Below are 20,166 nucleotides of genomic sequence, written 5' to 3'. Positions count from 1 at the left end.
TAGCATAGTGATAAAAACTTGATACAAAACTCCAAATGGGGGCTCACATAGTCTTATACAACTACAACAAAGACCTCCCAACTTCTACACTCAGTACACTGACTGATGAAAGTCAATGTGCCAAAAGCCTTTTTGACTACTCTATTTATTTGCAACTATGTACAAGTATTCCAAGATCCTTCTGCTCGACAACATCTCCCAGCTCTCTATGATTCACTGTATAGGTCCAACCCATGTGAAACTTCCCAAGATGCAAGACCTCACATTTTTCATATTAAATTCTATGAACCATTCCTTTGCCCATCCGCCCAACCAATCAAGATTCTGCTATGGTCTTTGGCAACTGTCTTCAGTATCTACAATGCAAGAACCCTGAATTTTTATTTGAGATACAGCATGGTAACAGGACTTTTTGAACCACAAGCCTGCAGTACCTAAATACACCCACGTGACCTACTAACCCTACATGCCTTTTGTAAGTGCAAGGTAACCAGAGCACCCAGAAGAAACCTATACATAGAGCATATAAACTCCTCACAGACACCAATGAATTCAAACCCAGGTCTTTGAGTGCTGTAATAGTGTTGTGTTAACCGCTAAGCTAACCGTGTCACCAATAGTGCCATCCACAAACTTGCTGTTCATGCAATGAATGTTTTTACCAAAATCTTTGATATAAATGACAAATAGCAATGGGCCCAGCACCTAACCCTGTGGCACACCACTAGTCGCAAGCCTTCAGTCAAACAACTTTCCACCATCACCCTCTGTTTTCTTCCATAAAGCCAATTTTCTATCTATTCTGCTATCTCACCTTGGATCCTAAGTGGCCTAACTTTGCAGAGCAGCCTATTGTCTGGAACCTTATCAAAAGTCTAGGTTAAGTCCTTAATGCATCCATGGCTCATCCCATGTTAACCTTTTTGGTTTCATCTTCAAAAAAACTCAGATTTGTGAGGTATAACCTCCGACTTTCAAAATCATGCAAATCAGCCTTTGTTCATGCAAGTGCATTTACATCTTCTCCCTTGGAGTAGTCTCAAATAACTTACCACAGATAAAAACATAATGCTGGAAAAACTCAGCAGGTCAGGTAGAATGCTTTGCATAGCAAAGATAAAGATAAATAACCATTGTTTCAGGCTTGAGCCCTTTATCGGTAGGAGCAAAATATAGCAAGCGCCTGAAAAAAATGGTTTGGGGGGAGAGGCAGGTGCAGGGGAAGGAGCACAGGCCAACAGACAGATAATAGATGGATAAGGGAGGGAGGGCACACCAGCAAGCAGGGGAGGGGAATGGCTCTGTGAATGGAGAGTGAAGGGGTAGAGAGCTGGAAGAAAGAAGACAGAGGGGTGGGGAAGAGAGGGAGATCGGGGAGTGGTTTAGCAGAAACCGGAGAGGTTTATGTTAATACCATCCAGTTAGGGCGTGTCCAGACAGAATATTATATGTTGCTCCTCCAATTTACGGATGGACTTGGTTTGACAATACATGAAGGCCATGGACAGACATGTCAGTGCAGGACTGGGGAGCAGAAATGAACTGGTTGGTCACTGGTTGGTCACTGGGTGATCCTTGTCAATGATACAGCAGAGCGAAGGTGCTCAGCAAAGTGATCTCCCAGTCTGTGTCCAGTCTTTCTGATGTAGAGAAGGCCACAACAGAAGCACCGGATGCGGTCGAAGACTCCCCTCCCACAGATATACAAGTGAAGTGCTGCTTCACTTGGTAGGACTGGGGCCCTGAATGATGGTGAGGGTGGAGGTGTTGGCACAAGGGTGCCACTTCCTGAGGATGCAGAAGAAGGTGCCAAGGGGACGATTGGTCAGAAGGGGTGAGTGCCCGAAGGGGTCATGGAGGGAATGGTTCTGACAGAAAGTGGAGGAGAGGAGATGTGTCTGGTGGTGGGATCATTTTGTAGGAGTCCAAAATTGTGGGGGATAATGTGTTGAATGTGGAGGGTAGTGGGTTGGTAGGTGAGGACAAGGGGAATCCTGTTGTTACATCTTGGGGCAGATGGGGGCCAGGACAGATGTGGGTAAGGGAGGAAATTCAGGTTAGGGCTGAATTTTTTTTTAAATTTTTTATTTTTCACACCATAAATCACATTAGCCATGATATACACTATTTCTTTTTCACACATATACAGTGACTTTTTCTCCCCCCACCTCCTCCCAAGCCACCCCCCCACCCCCCCCCCCCCCTCATCCATTTTAGGTATACAATCTAGGTTGCATTAAGCCAGTCAGACAATGTTGTCATTCAACAAAAATACACCAGAAATTCTACTGAGTCCATTCTTTTCTTTCCTTCTCCTTCCATCAACTTAGGTAATGTTTGTCCCCGGTAGGTTTTTGCTATTGTATTTAATGTAAGGCTCCTATACTTGTTCGAATATTTCAATATTATTTCTTAACCTATATGTTATTTTTTCTAATGGAATACATTTATTCATTTAAATTTAGTAGTTTCTTCCTTTTAATTTGGTTATGTATTCCATTAATATTTAAAGTCATATAGTTCAGCGTAGCCCTTTTATATTTTGTTTATCTTCTCTTTCCGTTTTTCCATCATTACCTTTCCTCCTTTTCCATTTGTTTTCTTATTTTCAACTCTTTATAAGACAACATTCCTACAACATCCAACATTTTCCTTATTCTCCTATTTCTATCTTATTTATCCCCAATCTCCCCTTCCCCTCCTGAGTTGTCCTTTATCCCTTGTCGGACAACCACATCTCCCCTCTCCATTTGGATTTGCGAATCCACTCGCAAGCGTCAACTGATTTTGCAGTGACCGCTATTTCCCCTCACCCCGCCCCCCCCAGAAAAGATTTCACTTTTCATATGTCACAAAGGTCACTCTTTTAATTCCCTCCTTATTCTCTCTATTCCATTACCTTCCCTTATTAATTCTTGTCTATACTATCTATATTTTCCTCTAAGTACAGATACATTCACGTATGCACATTGTCTCTATTCACTCTTATACCTCTTTACCTGCATACATATCAATCGTGATCATTTTTACTCTCATTACCCGTCTTCATCCCTCAGTCTATTTTTGTCTTTACCCACATACATATCAATCGTGATCATTTTAACTCTCATTACCCGTCTTCCTCCTTCAGTCTATTTTTGTAATTGTTCTGCAAATTTTCGTGCTTCTTCTGGATCCGAGAATAGTCTGTTTTGTTGTCCTGGAATAAATATTTTCAATACCGCTGGATGCTTTAGTATAAATTTATACCCTTTCTTCCATAAAATCGCCTTTGCTGTATTGAACTCTTTTCTCTTCTTTAGGAGTTCAAAACTTATATCTGGAAAAATGAAGATTTTTTGCCCTTTATACTCCAGTGGTTTGTTGCCCTCTCTTACTTTTTCCATTGTCTTCTCCAGTACCTTTTCTCTTGTAGTATATCTTAGGAATTTTACTACAATAGATCTTGGTTTTTGTTGTGGTTGTGGTTTAGAGGCCAATACTCTATGTGCCCTTTCTATTTCCATTTCTTGCTGTAGTTCTGGACATCCTAGGGTCTTAGGGATCCACTCTTTTATAAACTCCCTCATATTCTTGCCTTCTTCATCTTCCTTAAGGCCCACTATCTTTATGTTATTTCTTCTGTTATAATTTTCCATTGTATCTATTTTTTGAGCTAGTAGTTCTTGTGTCTCTTTAGTTTTTTTATTAGATTCCTCCAATTTCTTTTTTAAGTCTTCTACCTCCATTTCTGCTGCTACTGCCCGCTCTTCCATCTTGTCCACTTTCTTTCCCATTTCTGTTAAGGTCATATCTATTTTATTCATTTTCTCTTCTGTGTTGTTTATTCTTTTTCTTAAATCCTTAAATTCCTGTGTTTACCATTCTTTAAATGGCTCCATGTATCCTTTAATAAGAGCAAGTATATCCTTTATCTTGCCTTTCTTTTCTTCTTCTATTTCACTGTACTCTTCCTCTTCCTCTTCTTCTTCCTCTGGGTTGACCATCTGTTGTTTCTTTGGTGCCCTTTCCTTCTCTTCTTTCTTGTTTCTATTGTCTTCTGTGGTCTCTTCTTGCTGCAGGTGTTCTGCAGCTGTCGTTGCCGGCTGTGGAGATCGACTCCCCAGCTGGTCCCCCCTCCCGTCGGTGTGTTTTTTTTCATTCGCATCGCGTAAATGAAGTTTCTTCAGCATTGTGTTTTTACTTCAATCACAGTGTCTGTAGACTTTTGTGTTTTACACTTACCAACCACAGATGCTAGGTTCACTGATTTGTAGTTCCCTACACTTAGCAATGTGTACAACAACCTTTAGCTGCTTCACTTGGTCCTTGAGAATGCTCTGAAATCCTCTTGGAGACAACCTTGAACCTGGCTCCTAGGAGGCAACATGCCATTCAGGGTCAGAATCTCCTGTCTATCCCCCTGACTAATATCTCTCCTATCAGTATAGCTCTCATTTCCAACCTCCCTTGCTGTATTACTATCTCAAATTGCAAGGTATTTTGTATAAATTGAAGGTCAAGTGAATCATTTGCAATAAACCCTGTTATTAGAAAAAGCACACGAAGCAGATATGATTTTACCAGACCAATTATCTTTTATTGTAAATGATACTAGGAAATCCACTTGATCTTTCATTCTCACAGACTGGACTCAGGTTCTTGGAGTAGAGTTGTCAAAATTCACTTGGATAATTCTGCTATTTCAGGAAATTAGACTGGCATTTCTTGTCCTTGCATGACACAGAGGTGCATAAAATGATGTCATTCACTCTGTAAAGTTCCTTCAGGATGTATTCTAGGCATAGTTTTCCAGGAGTAACCATTGCTGAACACAACATGCATACCAGTAATACGATGTTAAATCACTAGATATGCAATCCCAGTAATATGACCAATAGAAAAACTACAGGTGCTGGAATCAAACAATAAGAAACTGGAGGGACTCAATGGATCAGGCAGCATCCACGGAGAGAAACGGTCAGTCAACATTACAGCTTTGGACCTTTTCTCGAGAATCTTGAAAAAGGATCCTGACCCAAAACTCGGATGCAGTGCTTACGCTGAGTCCTTCCAGCTTCTCATTGTTTGCTAAAGGAGTCCAACAGTCCAGTGATAACAAGTTCAAGTTCATTATCATCCAACTGGACGTACAACCTGATGAAACATCGTTCTCCGGTCCTTGGTGCAAAGCATGCAAAAAACATATACTGATACAACACACAAACAGAGAACAGTTCAGATAGAAATAAATAAATAATGTTAAATAAATAGTCGCGTCTACGAGGGTTTGTACGAGCACTTTATATCAAATCCTACAATGCTAGTTGTGGCATCTAGATCAGTTAATCAAATAACTTGGAAATTTAAACAATCTCATCAATAAAGCAAGTATGAAACTGCCAGATTGTATTATCAGCTTTTTTTTCTGTCCTTCAATTAATAAATTTTGCTGGCTTGTTACTAAGAAAAGCTAACTGAAACACAATGAGGGAGAAACAATTTCAGTCCAGGCATGAGTTGGACTTGGCAAAGTTATTTAATCACAACCGGACTGATTTTGCATAATCCTCCTCATGAACATCTTGAAACAGACATTTAAACTAGAATGGTCCCACAGAGTAATCAAGCATAATTGCACCTTACCATGCCCCATACACCTTCACCACCTTGTGTTTGTTACAATGATGGTGGGCCAGATCTGTGAGTGGTAAATCCAAGGTTGAAGCATGTTGAACCAGAAAAGCCAAATTAATGAACTATCTCCCTGTACACTAAGGAGATTTATGTCTAAGCTCCTGGACCTAGCTCTTAGCACCCTAGTCTGCAACTGGATCCTTGACTTTCTGGCCTGCATACCATAGACACCAAGGATTGGCCACACCTCCTGCACAATCATCCTTTACACCAGTGATCTACAAGAATGCATACTCAGCAACTGATGATATTTCCCTAGACACTCATGACTGTGTGCCAAATACTGCTTTAACTCCATCTAAGTTTGCAGCTGACATCACCATTGCAGCTTGCATCTCAAATAGTGATGAATACAGGAAGGAGAGTCTGGTGACATGGTGACAGAACAATGTCTGAACACAAAGCAAAGGAGCTGGTCATTAACTTTAGGCAATATTGTGGGGCACACAACACTTTCTGTATCAATGGTGCTGAGGTGGAGAGCTTCAAGTTCCTAGGAATGAATATCACCAATAACCTATCCTGGTCTAACCATGCTGATGTTATGGCCAAGAAAGTGCACATCAACATGTCTCTGTCATCAGGAGCCTAAGGGCATTTGGCATGTCCCCAGTGTTCCTATCAATTTTTATCCATGTCCAGATCTATCACAGCTTGGAATGGAAATAAAGAACATAGAAACTGCTCTGCAAGAAACTGTAGAGAGTTGCAGAGCCAACTCCAAACATCTCTCAATTAAAGCTCCCCTCCATTAACTTTGTCTATACTTTCTGTTGTCTTGCGAAAGTTGTCAATATATTAAACAACCCATCCCAAGACAATCCCACTCTCTTTTGTTGACGGAAGCTACACAAGTTTGAAAACATGAACCTCCAGATTCAAGAACCATTTCTTTCCTGCTGTTATCAGACTCTTGAATGGCTCTCTCATTGGTAGCAGCTGATGTCCCTGCACTGCTTAACTGTACCTTTTCTCTATATCCTGTGGTTTATAGAAATAAGATATATGAAGTGATAATGAGATATCACTGAGTGAGTGCAAAGCAGATTCAATATAGGCCAATTAACAAATTCCATTATTTTACATTTGGCTGATGAAAATGAAAAATTCTCAAGTTCAGTTTGCAAGCCATAACTCTTGAGCACCCTCCTGCTGTGGGCAGTAGCCTGTCTCTGCAGGCAGGTCTGTTTGGTTACTAAGCTGTTCTTTAAATTTTAAAACATATGTTTGAGTAGTTTATTTTTTTAAGTCAGGCTCTCCTTTGTATTAATTCCTGAAGAATGCTCCACTTCCAATAACTCTTAATACCACAGCTGGAGTACTTTGAACAGTTTTCTGAATCACATGAAAGGAAGATTATGATTGCATTAGAGTATGCAGATCAAGTAGGAGCTTTTATGTTACAGAACTTGGCTTGTATGTAGTGGACAGAACTACTAGTCAAAGCAGGTCATCCACAGAAAGTAAATGGCAGTCAACATTTCGGGGCTGAGGTCCTTGTCAGGCAGAAGCTTGAAGAAAAGGTGGGGGGAAGGGGGAGGAGAAGGTAGAGGTTTGCCTTGGAACAGAGGAGACTAGTGGGAACCCGATGGCTACATGCACAATTATGAGGGACATAGACAGGATAGATATTTGGAAACTTTACCCCAGAGTAGACGTGTTAAAATGAGATGTTTACAGAAAATGCAGACAGCAAGAATCTGGATTGCAATGCACAAGAAAGCAGTTTCTTCCACAGCATTTGAGAAATTGCTGGATGAGCTCTTGAATTGGTACTGGGACTGGGGGACTTTTCTCTCTGGAACATGGATGGGTGATTTTAGAGATTTATAAAATAATTCAGGGAATAGATAAGGAGCATTGTTATTTTACTTTTAAAGTGAGAGGGAAAAGACAGGAGCAGTGGCTCCTTCTTCAAATGAAGGGTGGTGATATATGGAACAGGCTGCCTGTGGAAGTGGCAGATTCAGGGACAATTGTATCATTCAAAAGATATTTAGACAGGTAACTGGATAAGAAAGTTTTAGAGGGAAGTGGACTGAACACAGACAAATGGGGCTTGCTTGATCGGCATGGAGAAGTTGGGCAGAAGGGTCTGGTTTTGTGGTGTAGAACTCCGTGACTCTATGAATTAACAAGACATAGATGATTGTGGATTAAGCTATGTTAAATGGGATGAACTTGAATTGGTTCTTAATGGTCAGTATTGACAAGGTGATTTGTCTGGAAGAATAATAAGAGTTCATTTGAAATAAGAGTTCATATGGAATAAGTTCATTTGGAAGATTACAGTAGTACTGCAGGGTTTGTTGGAATATGTGTGAAGTAAACAGAGTCTGGGTTAAATTTAAAATTCAACTGGTGGCAGAGAAGGCCAGGATAAATTGTAATTCAGACAACATTCGTGTGACAAAATGGGACAAGCATTAGATATGGCAACAACCCTATGGCAACAAATGTGTAATTTGCACCTAAAATTTCAAAAGGAATATTGACAATTGCCATCAGCATTAACAAAAAGGTTAGGCAATGAAGAATGGCTGATCGATGATATATCATCAGTGAAGGTAATAGAGAAAGTAGAACAATTATGGGAAAAGAATGCAGAGAAGAAGTGGAAAAAAGGAATAAAGGAGCATGGTTTAAAAGAATGGCAGAAAACAAAGGGATGTAGTTGGAGGGACAATGCAACTAGAAGAGGGATAGTGGGATGTACAAAGGAGGGTGCACCCATGATAACCAAGAAAAGAAGCACAGAAATAATGAGGCTCAGGTTCAGTGCCAATTGATCATTAAAATGGCCAAATGTAATAAGGACAATAATGACCCTGGGGACCTGTTGTCAGGCAAGGTGACCTTATTCTTGCAGAATGAGGAGGATATAGAATCAGAAGATTCCTTGTGGGCAAAACCACCCCCATATGCACCCCAGTCGCCAAAAATCCCACCACAATCATCACCCCCCACCAAGACCCAGAGCAAATACCCCAAGCACCGTCTCTCACTAGTTACAATGAAGAAGAAGGAAGAGTAGCTGAATGTGTAAAAACGAAGTCCAGATGTATCAGAAGGCTGCAATGTGTCTGAAACAAAGATGAGATCTGCTTCACTTGAGCTTGGTTAAATTACATTGGCAGATTAAAAAAGATCACAGTCGACTATCAATTCAACATAAAAAGCCAATTTATGCACTGGTTTTTGGACGTTAAAGCAACAGTCAAGAAATGGTGTTCCACTCCTTCAGAAGTTACAGTCCCACTTGCAGTCTCAGTGAAATGCAGAATAAAGAGAATCAGAGGAGAAAAATTGTGCACTGAAGAGCACCTAATCTATACAAATCTGAATGTCCTGATGATTCTATTTCAATGGATAGATTCTTGCAACGATTCAGTATTCCCAAAATATCACCAGAAGATCAAAACTTGTTGGAAGTTTCCCAAGCTTCAATCTGGCAAGGCCCCAGGTCCAGATGGCTTTACGGTGATTTTTTTAGAATCATTTACTAATTTACTTGGCCCTCAACTATCGTAAGACAATATAGAGGTAATTGCATGCTCTTTAGTTCTGCTGTTGTGTGTTTTATTACAGTATGGGTCAACTTCAACAGGATTTTACTGAACACAAGTTCGCTGCAGTGTTTCTTGCAAATCTTCTGAAACGTATTTAATTGGCTTTTGAGTGGTTTGGAATGTCCTGAGGGATGTTCCGAAGTGCTGAGATAATACTTGTAAATTTCATCTCTTTTTCTTAATGCCTGGCTACACCAAAGCAAAAACCCTCTGGTGGTTTGAAAGTTACAAAATTAAAAATTCAGTGGTCACTACCTGTTTCTGAAACGTGCAACATAATGTTTTTGTTATATTCATTCAAGGGATGGGGGCTTTTCAGAGTGAGGCAGTATTTATTTGCCCATCCTGAACTGTTCTTGAGATGGTGGTGGTGTGCTGCTTTCTTGGACCACTGCAATTGTGAGGTATGGGTACTCACACTGTCACTAGGGAGGACACTCCAGGATTTTGACCCAGCGATGGTGAAGGAACAGCGATATATGTCCAACTCAGAATAGCGTGTGGCTCTGAGGGCATCTTCCAGGTGTTGGTGTTCCTATGTCCTTGTTTTTCTAGCTGGTGGAGACCATGGGTTTGAAAGGAGCTGTCCAAGGAGTCTTGGTGAGTTGCTGCAGTGGATGGTACAAACAGCAGATGCGGTTCCTCAGTGGTGGAGGGGGAGAATGATTGTGGATGGGGTGCCCATCAAATGGGCTGCCATGTCCTGTCTGGTGTCACTTTTTTTGAGTTTTGTTGAATTTACCCAGGTATGTGAAGGGTATTCAATCACACTCATGACCTGAGCTTTGCAGATGGTGGACAGAGTGTGGGAAGTTAAGAGGAGAGTTACTCACCATAGAATTATTTGCCTCTGATTTGCTCTCGAAGCCACATTGGGTTTGTGACTTCTCCATTCAGTCTCTGGAAAATCCACTGATAACCCCAGGATATTGATAGTGAGGGTTTCAGTGATGGTAATACTCCTGAATGTCAGGGAGTGATAGCTGGATTTTCTCTTGTTGCAAAAAGTAGCACAACATTGAGGGCCAAAGGGACTGTTCTGTGCTGCATTGTTCCCCGTATCTTAAGGAGAGGACCTATGAGCATTTGGAAAAGTACAGTCTACTCAAGGATAGTCAGCATGGCTTTGTGAAGGGAAATTCATGCTTCATGAGTCTAATTGAGTTTTTTTGAAGAGGTAGCAAAGGAAATTGATGAGGGTAGGGTAGTAGATGTGGTCTATATAGATTTTAGTAAGCCATTTGACAAGGGCCCCCAAGGGAGGATGTTCATAAAGTCAAGAAGCATGGGATCCATGGAACCTTGGCAGTGTGGATAAAATAATTGGCTTGCACGTCAAAAGCAGAGAGTAGTAGTGGAAGAAAATTATTCTTCCTGGAGATTGGTGCCTAGTGGAGTGGCACAGGTATCTTTTCTGGAACCCCTACTCTTTGTGATCTTTATAAATTACCTAGATGAAAAAGCAAAAGGATGGGCCAGTAAGTTTGCAGATAATACGAAGGATGGAGGAGTAATGGATGGTGCTGAAGGTTGTTGTAGGTTACAAAAGGATATAGTCAGAATGCAGAGTTGGGTGGAAAAGTGGCAGATGGAGTTCAATCTGGATAAATCTGAGGTGATGCATCTTGGAAGGACAAACCAGAAGGCTAAGTACAGGGTTAATGGTCGGTTACTTAAGAATGTGGTAGGACCTTGGGTTCCAAATCCAAACATCCATCAAAGTTATCGCTCAGGTTCATAGGATAGTTAAGAAGGCCTTTGGGATGTTGGGCCTCACTAATACAGGGATTGTGTTCAGGAGTTGAGGGTCATGTTACAACTCTACAAATCTGTGGTGAGACTACCCTTAGAGCATTGTCTTCAGTTATGGTCACCTCGTTATAGGAAGGATGTGAAAGATATAGAGAGGGTGCAGAGGAGATTTACCAGGATGTTGTCTGGATTAGAAATAAATCTTATGAAGCAAGGTTAGAAGAGCTGGGACTTTTCTCTTTGGAGTGAAGAATCTTGAGAGGAGACTTAATAGAGGGCTACACGATTATAAGAGGCAAAGATCGGGTGGACAGCAGCACCTTTTTCTGAGGGCAGGAATAGCAAATGCCAGAAGACATATGTGCAAAGTGAAGGGAGGGAAGTTTAGGGGAGACATGAGGGATAATTTATTTATTTTTTTTTTTTACACAGAGAGTTGTGAGTGCCTGGAATGCCTTTTCAGAGATGGTGGTGGAGGCTGATACATTAGGGGCATTTAAGAGTCTTTTCAGCAGGTGCATGGATGGAAGAAAAATAGAGGGTCATGGGGAAATGGGGGGGGGGGTGGTTTACCAATTCTTAAGGAATAGGTTTGTACAACATTGAGGGCCAAAGAAACTGTACTGTGCTGTAGTGTTCTATGCTCTAGAACACCACAAATCACTGGTAGCAAACCAGATAAAGTCCCATTTTTTCCCACACTTTGTCTTTAGCCTGTCAGCAAATCTTCTTTCCATGCTAATATCTTTCTCATAACAAGAAGGGCTTCTATCTTGTTTAGCATCTCATATACGACACCTTGACAAAAGCCTTCTGAAAATCCAAGTACACAATATCCAATGAATTTCCTTCGTCACTTCTGCTTGTTACCTCCTCCGAATTCCTACAGATTTGTCAGGGAAGATCTTCCTGAAAGAAACCATGCAGATTTCAGCTTATTTTATCTTATACTTTCAAGTACCCTAAAATATCACCCTTAACGATTGCCTCTAGAATCCTACTAAACACTGAAGTCAGGCAGACTGGCTCATCATTTGTTTTTGTCTTTTGCCTCTCTCCTGAAACTTCTAGACTTCGTGATAAAGAAGTTTATGGATTTTGTGCCTATTTAACCATAGAACATTACAGTGTAAAAACAGGCCCTTTGGCCACTTTAGTCTGTGCTGAATAATTATTCTGCCAGGTCCCACTGACCTGAACCCAGTCCATATCCCTCCATATGTTCACAACCATGTGCCTATTCAAATCTTTCTTAAATGTTAAAATTAATTCTGCATTCACAACTTCAGCTGACAGCGTGTTCCTTGCTCTGTGTGAAGTTCCTCCTAATGTTCCCCTGAAACTTTTCCTCTAACACCCTTAATGTATGCCCTCTGATTGGTATCTCACCTAACCTCAGTGGAAAAAGTCCACTCTGTCTACACTCCTCATAATGTTGTACACCTCCATCAAATCTTCCCTCATTCTTCTAAACTCCAGGGAATCATCCTAACCTGTTTAGCCTTTCCCTGTTACTCAGTTCCTCATGTCCTGACAACATTCCAGAAAAATCTTCTCTGCACTCTTTTCAATCTTATTTTAATTTTAATTTAGACAGAGCACCCACTCTGGAAACCAGAGCACCCAGAGAAAACCCACGCAGACACAGGGAGAATGTACAGACTCCTCACAGACAGAGCCGGATTAGATCCCGGGTTGCTGGTGCTATAATAACATTGCACTAATGGCTTATGCTAACCATGCTGCCCCTTTCTTGTAGTTATGTGAACAAAACTACACATAATGCTCCAAATTTGGCCTTAATCTCTACTTCTATACTTTGATTTATGAAGGCCAATCTCCCTTGATTTATCCTTCCATATTGCAACGCTTCACACTTGTCTGCTTCAAATTCCATCTGCCTTTTTTTCAGCCCATTTTTCTAGCTCATCTAGATCCTTCTGCAACCTTTGAAAGCCTTTCTCACTGGCAACTACACCTCCAATCATAGTGTCATCTGCAAACTTGCTGATCCAATTTATCACATTTTCATCCAGATTATTGATATAGATATCAAACAACAATGGACCCAGCACAGATCCCTGAGGCACACCACTAGTCACAGGCCTCCAGTATGAGGGGCAATCATCTACTACCACTCTCTGGCTTCTCCCATAAAGCCAATGTAGAATCCAGTTTACTATCTCACCATAAGTAGCAAATGACTGAAGCATCCTGATCAATTTCCCATGTGGGATCTTGTCAAGGCCTTAGTAAAGTCATGTCGACAACATCCACAGCCTTTCCTTCATCAACTTTCCTGTTAACCTCCTCGAAAACCTCTATAAGATTGATTAATACTCAAAGCCATGTTGACTATCCCTATCAGACCCTGACTATTCAAATACTTGTATGTCTGATCTCATAGAAAACTTTCCAATAAATAACCTACTACTGACATCAGGCTCACTGACCTACAAGTTTCTGGGTTATTTTTGGAGCTGGTTTTAAACAATGGAACAACATGAGCTACACTTCAAAACTCCAGCACCTCATCCATGGTTAAGGGTATTTTAAATGTATGTGCCAGGGACCCTGCAACTTTTATACTACCCTCCCTCATCTTGTCAGGCCTCGGGGATTTATCCACCCTTATTTGCTTTAAAAAAATCAAGTGGTTCCTTTTCTTTCATCTGTATTGGTTCCATGCCATCACTACTTGTTTGCCTCACTTCCGTAGACCCTGTGTCAGTTTCCTGAGTAAATACAGATGCAAAAACCTATTTAAAATCTCCCTCTTCTCATGGGACTCCATACATAGACGAACACTCTAATCTCCAAGAGGACTAATTTTGTCCCTTGCTATCCTTTTGCTCTTAATGTATGTATAGAAGCTCTGTGGATTTTCATTCATCTTTTCTGCCAGAGCAACCCCATCTTCTTTTACCCCTCCTGATTTTCTTCTTGCTTTTTTCTTACATTTATTATACTCTCACATACTTCATTTCCTCCTTGTTTCCTATACCTGCTATTCACATCTCTCTTCTTCTTAACCTGATCCCTAATATCACTCGAAAACTAAGGTTCCCTCTGCCTGTTAGCTTTGCCTTTAAGCCTGACAGGATCATACAAACTCTGTACTTTGAAATTGTTGCCTCGCCAGAAAATAACCCATCCCAATCCAATTACTAATTATGGTAGTGTCAACATTTAACATAGTTTTGCAAACATGTAATCTATTTGATGTAATTATTCTGAAGTTTCTGAACCCTCAGGCAAGAAATTTAAATTGATTGGCTTCTAGTCGGGGAATGTTGATTTGAGTATGTCAAATAGAAAAATTTAATAAGTTTCTTTTGACCCTTCACATCCCTTGTATGCATGAATAGACCATTATGAATGAAAATGTAATACATTGCCTTCCCTGTCTCTGAGCTGTAGAATCATGGAGATTTTGTCATTGTCACTTACTGAGGAAGAAAAATAGAGTTTCAGACTTAGTGCCCTAAATCAATTCATCCCACATGCACGATTTAGTTCCACATTTACTCGTATCTGCCTAACGAAGAGACAGAATATGAGATAGACAAGATGGGTTCAATGGTGGCTAGAAGATAGCCACCAGAGAGTCATGGTGGACAACTGTCTGTCAGCATGGAAGCCAGTGACGAGTGGTGTGCCTTGTTATTCGTGATTTGGATGATGGAGTGGTAAATTGGGTGAGTAACTATGCGGATGATACAAAATTAGGGGGAGCTGTGGATAGTGCGGATGGTTTTCGGGGACTGCAGAAGGATTTGGGCTGCTTAGAAGAGTGGGCTGAAAGGTGGCAGATGGAGTTTAATGTCGATAAGTGTGAAGTGCTTCATTTTGGGAAGAATAATCAAAACAGGACATATGCAGTGAAGGGGAAGGCATTGAGGAATACAGAGGAACAGAGAGATCTTGGAATAACGGTTCATCGTTCTTTGAAAGTGGATTCTCATGTAGATAGGGTGGTGAAGGCGGCTTTTGTTATGCTGGCCTTTATAAATTAAAGGAGAGGATATAAGAGCTGGGAGGTGATGTTGAGACTGTTCAAGGTGTTGGTGAGGCCAAGTGTGGAATATTGTGTGCAGTTCTGGTCCCCAAATTATAGGAAGGATATTAATAAGATAGAGAAGATTTACTAAAATGTTGCCTGGGTTACAGTATCTAGCATACAAAGAAAGATTGAGTAGACTGGGTCTTTATTCATTGGAGAGTAGAAGGTTGAGGGGGGGATATGATAGAGGTATATAAAATTATGAGGGGGATAGATAGAGTAGATGTAAATAGGCTCTTCCCCTTGAGGGTAAGTGAGATTGGAACGAGGGCCCATAAGTTAAGGGTTAGGGGGCAAATGTTTAGAAGTAACATGAAAGGGGGCTTCTTCACTCAGAGAGTGGTGACTGAGGTGATTGCAGCAGGGTCAATTTTGTCATTTAAGAGAAGGTTAGATGAGTGAATGGATGCGAGGGGACTGGTGGGTTATGGAGAAGGAGCAGGTAGATGGGACTAGTGGAGTGGACTTAAATTGGAGCAGACTTGAGGGGCCGAGATGGCCTGTTTCCCTACTGTAATTGTTATATGGTTATATAATATAAGATAGAGACAGATAAAAGATCTCACACAATGCCATATATAAATTGCTTTGTTTTGATACATTGCTTAAAACTGAAATAGCTATTGAGATAATTGTGTTAATCAGGACTGGCATATTCAAATGACTGCAACCAGACCATTTTGGATCCTCAACATTTTCAGTCTTTATCAGTCAAGATGGGAGCACTGTTGTCATTAATATCATGCCATTGCTGCCACTGGTGAGGGCCCAGGAAGAGTGGGGAATGAAGATGCGGACTTTGTGTTCCTCTGCAGGGTCCTACTGCTTGGCTCCCCTATTGCCTGTTGAATGGGGCTGACGGCAATTTTTACAACATGTCCATAGAGTCCAAGAGGGTGGCTTATATTTACTAGCCCAGGCTTCAAGAACCTTGATCCAAGGAAGCAGTGGATCAATTTGGGGCACCAGAGCAGTAGACAATTCCACCCCCCCACTGAGAAGGAGAAGTCTTGGAGAGGATCCTACAGGTAGGAAACCACAGCACTGGACTATGTTTTACCTTGGAGCTTGCTGAGCCAAGACCTTGCACCAGGCCATGGGCTGCTGGTGACTGGTATCTGGGAACCAGGTATTAGGACAGGGATTCGTGAGTGTGCCATTGGCAAGCAGGGCTCATGATGGGCCTCAGGTACTGATGACTTCTTAACCATATTAGGGGGTTGAAACTAAGATCCAAGGAGGGTGACAGATGCTTGGGACTTGGGTACACTGCTGCAACAGACAGCAGGCCATGCAGCTACAGAGGTTACAGGGACATAGGAGGTGATAGTATAGGAAGAGGTAGCAGGATTCACAAACACTTTATAACCCTGAAAAGACTCTGTTTTTCTTATCCTTTTCTTATTAGGAGCATTGGACTAGTGGAGCCACTTTGTATGCCTCTATAAGGCAAACAAATGCAAACAGATTTGTGTTTTTCTGTACATGACAATGAAAAAACGTTGAACCTTGACTGTAACATTCAATGAAACAAAAATCTACAGTATCTTTTTCCAGTTTGTATTTTTTATTAATATTTAAAAGTGGACAGTCAAATGCAGAATGCAGTTCCTCCTGCATTTTGTTCAGGTCCTTCTCAACCATTCCAGTCTTTATGTCAGTCCAAATACGTTTTGAATGTTGTAATTGCACCTGATTCCATTGCTTCCTCCAGTCGCTCATTGCAGGTATAGGCCACCATCCGAGTGTAAGTGTTGCTCCTTTATTCCCTATTTAATCTCTCACTTTTCATATTAAACCTACAGTGCCCTCCATAATGTTTGGGTCAAATACTTTTTTCCTTTTAAATTCGTTATCAAACAAGTCACATGTAATTAAAATGCATATTCCAGATTTTATTCAAGGTTATTTGTATACATTTTGGTTTGACCATGTAGAAATGACAGCACTTTTTATACATAGTCTCCTCATTTCAGGGCACCATAATGATTGGGACATTTGGCTTCACAAGTGTCGAGCTCTCAGGAATGTTTAATTGCGGTAGGTAAAAGAGAGCTAATCTTGTTTTTAAGCTTTTGATCAAATCTGCAGTCTGTAGTTGCCATTTTTCAACAAGAAGAACAGAGTTGTGCCAATGAAAGCCAAAGAAGCTATTTAAAGGATGAAAAACAAGATTGAAACAGTAAGAGACATCACTCAAACCTTAGAAAACATGACCTCTCTGCCTGTCTGGAATGTGTGTATTGCAGGTGGTCATGTTTCTTCCCTGTCTGCAACTTATTCAGAAATCACATCAGTTGGACAGGTTGGACTCTGACCACAAATTAGTGCACACCTTGCCATTGGCTAATTCAAATCACTCAGTGTCACTATTGACAAGACACAAAGATTAGCACTGTATTTAGCACCAGCACAGAGCATATTTTGTTCTCTCTGCCTCATGGTCCGAGCCCCAGACACTACTCCATGCCAGGTCGCTACTGTGAATGTTACTTGGAAAGGTCATGGGTAAGGTGTGCTCTGCACTGAAGCTGGCTGTAGTATTGTTATAGATCAAGTTGCTGTAGATCAATACTTGCAATAGAGCCGCATCTCCTGATGATCTGGAGTCCGGGAGAACGTGCATACAGTGTATACTAGAGCCACCTCCCAATAATCAGGGGTCCAGGAGTACTAGCGTGTACTAGAGCCGTCACCCAATGATCAAGGGTCCGGGAGGGTGTGCAGAAACCCTGCTAATAGTGTGCAAATGTCTGCATTGTCTGTGTGAATTAGTACTTGTGTACTGTTTAACATTTTCCCAGACCCTTTTATAATTTGTGCGCATGTGTGTTTTATTCATGTTACAATTTCCCCACGCTCTTCTTTAAATTGTTGTGTTAATAAAAGTTGCATGTGATTGCCCACCTCTGTGTCCAAACTCATCTCCCTGTGAGCCTACCACACCTAATACTCTTTCTTAACACTACATTACCAAAATCAACTGTTTGGAACCTCATTAAAAAGAATAAGTGTACTGAGGAGCTCAGTAGTTGCAAAGAGCATGGTATCCAAGGAAGACCCTCCACTGCTGATGACTGAGAATTCTCATCATAATGAAGAAAAATCAGAAATACTCTCAGGAGGCAAGTGTGGATGTGTCAATAGCCCCTTTCAAGCTGCTCTGTAAAATAGGGTTAATTTGCCCAGTTAGCGTCCGACTCACATGGCAGGTTGAAAGGGTCCAACTCGCTCAGGGTCATCCCAATCCAACCAGGTCCCTGCCCTACCTCGGAGGTAGTCAGGGAACCCAGTAATACTCACCTAGGTCGCATCCTCCTGTGGCTTGAAACCAAAAATGGCCGACCCAGTTGTTCCAGTGACATCATAGGGAAATCCTGCCATGATCAGGAGGGTAGAGTGAGGTTGCTGCCACAGAAAAGGGGAGAGGGGCCGCTACCACAGCGAAGGTTAGAAGGGGTCACTGCCACGGGGAAGGGGATAGAGCCTGCTGCCGCAGGGAAGGGGAGAGGGGCAGGGCAGAAGGGACAACTGCCACATGGTGGTGGGGGGAGGGGATTGTGGTTGATGGTGAGAGGGAGATTGACAGCTGGTGGGGGAGTGACTGACAGCTGGTGGGGGGAGATGGGTGAGACTAGTTTGCATGATGCGTGACTTACCGTGTCACTTACCATGCCAGGTTGGCGATTTAATGGGTCAATCCACTCTCAGCTTAAAAGGTGTTGGCAGCATCTTTGCCCCACTAAGTGCACCGGGTCCCAGGAGGGCTACCCAGGTGCTGTAGTTTAAAAATGCCTAATGATTACTGTCTGCAGAAGTCTTCATAAACAGATCTACAGAGGCTACACTGCAAGATGCAAACCATGGCATGTTTTGGATCTTGGACAGTTCCTTTATGCCTCCACACTTTGCTTGCCATCATTCTAATACAGGTAAATCTTAGTCTCATCTGTCCACCAGTCCTTTTGCCAGAATTCTGCAGGCTCTTTTAAATACTTGTTAGCAAAATGTAATCTGTGGCTAACTAGTGGTTTGCATCTTGCAGTGTAGTCTCTATTTCTTTTCATGAAGTCTTCTGCAGTCAGTAGTCATCCACACCTGCTGCCTGAAGAGTGTTTTTGATTTGTCGGACACGTGTTTGGGGATGTTACTTCATTATGATGAGAATTTGTCTGTCGTCAGCAGTGGACGTCTTTGTTGGAATACCAATCCCTTTGCAAATACTGAGCTCTTTCTTCTTAATGATGTTCCAGACAGTTGATTTTCCAAATCCTAATTTTTGGATGATGTCTCTTACTGTTTTGTTGTTTTTCAGCCTCATCATGGCTTATTTGACATTCATCAACACAACTCTGGTCCTCATGTTGAAAAATGGAAACTACAGATTGCAAATGTGATCAAAAGCTTAAAAGCAAGATTAGCTCTCTTTCACCTGCCGCAATGAAGCAATTAAACATTTCTGAGAGCTCAAACACTTGTGAAGTCAAATGTCCCAAATATTATGGTGCTCTGAAATGAGGGAACTAGGTATAAAAAGTGTTGTAATTTCTACACTGTCAAACCAAAATGTATACAAATAACCTTGAATAAAATCAGAAATGTGTACTTTAATTACATGTGAATTGTTTGAATACAAATTTAAAACTGTGGAGCACAGGGGGAAATAAAGGAAAACAAAAGTGTATTTGTCTCAAACATTATGGAGGGCACTGTATATCTGTGACGATGTAATGGGGAGGGCCTATTATACTAACCTTATATCAGACTAGATGCAGAGCTTCTATGGCTTGTTCTGGACTAAAACAAGATGTACAACTTGTTGTAAAATAACCCTGAAGGTACAGGGAAATGAACAAACAGACTTCAAATTGCACGCGCTCCCCGATCTGTGTGCTCCGAGGCTTTTAGGGTTAGATTTCCAATACCAGATGAAAAGCATCGTATTGGCATTTAACGGGCCATTACGATCGATCATGGTACCCCAAGAAGCTGTTTGTGGGTTATCGATTCTAAAGATTAAACCTCACTCATGTCTTTTTACTAAGAAAAATGACAGACATTAATTGAAAGAAAAGATCATAAAATTCCTTAGCGTGCAGAGGTTGT

At 41.3% G+C, this 20,166-nt stretch overlaps 1 protein-coding gene across 3 annotated transcripts in view; it reads right to left on the bottom strand.

Annotated features, from left to right (window-relative positions):
* Nucleotides 1-20,166, bottom strand: part of LOC138757535 (neuropeptide FF receptor 2-like) — a 100,007-nt gene that overhangs the window by 40,415 nt on the left and 39,426 nt on the right. The window contains exon 1 of one of the 3 annotated variants that reach the window (XR_011353660.1): nt 11,796-11,893. The exons of the other annotated variants lie outside the window; for them this stretch is intronic. The gene's annotated coding sequence lies outside the window, so the exon portion shown is untranslated. Of the gene's footprint in view, nt 1-11,795; nt 11,894-20,166 lie in introns of those variants that run through there. 3 annotated transcript variants of the gene reach the window in all.

The sequence above is a fragment of the Narcine bancroftii genome, chromosome 1 (genome assembly GCF_036971445.1).
Source record: "Narcine bancroftii isolate sNarBan1 chromosome 1, sNarBan1.hap1, whole genome shotgun sequence".
Taxonomy (NCBI): domain Eukaryota; kingdom Metazoa; phylum Chordata; class Chondrichthyes; order Torpediniformes; family Narcinidae; genus Narcine; species Narcine bancroftii.
Note: the sequence above shows the minus strand (reverse complement) of the source record. Positions and strands in the feature narration are given on the sequence as shown.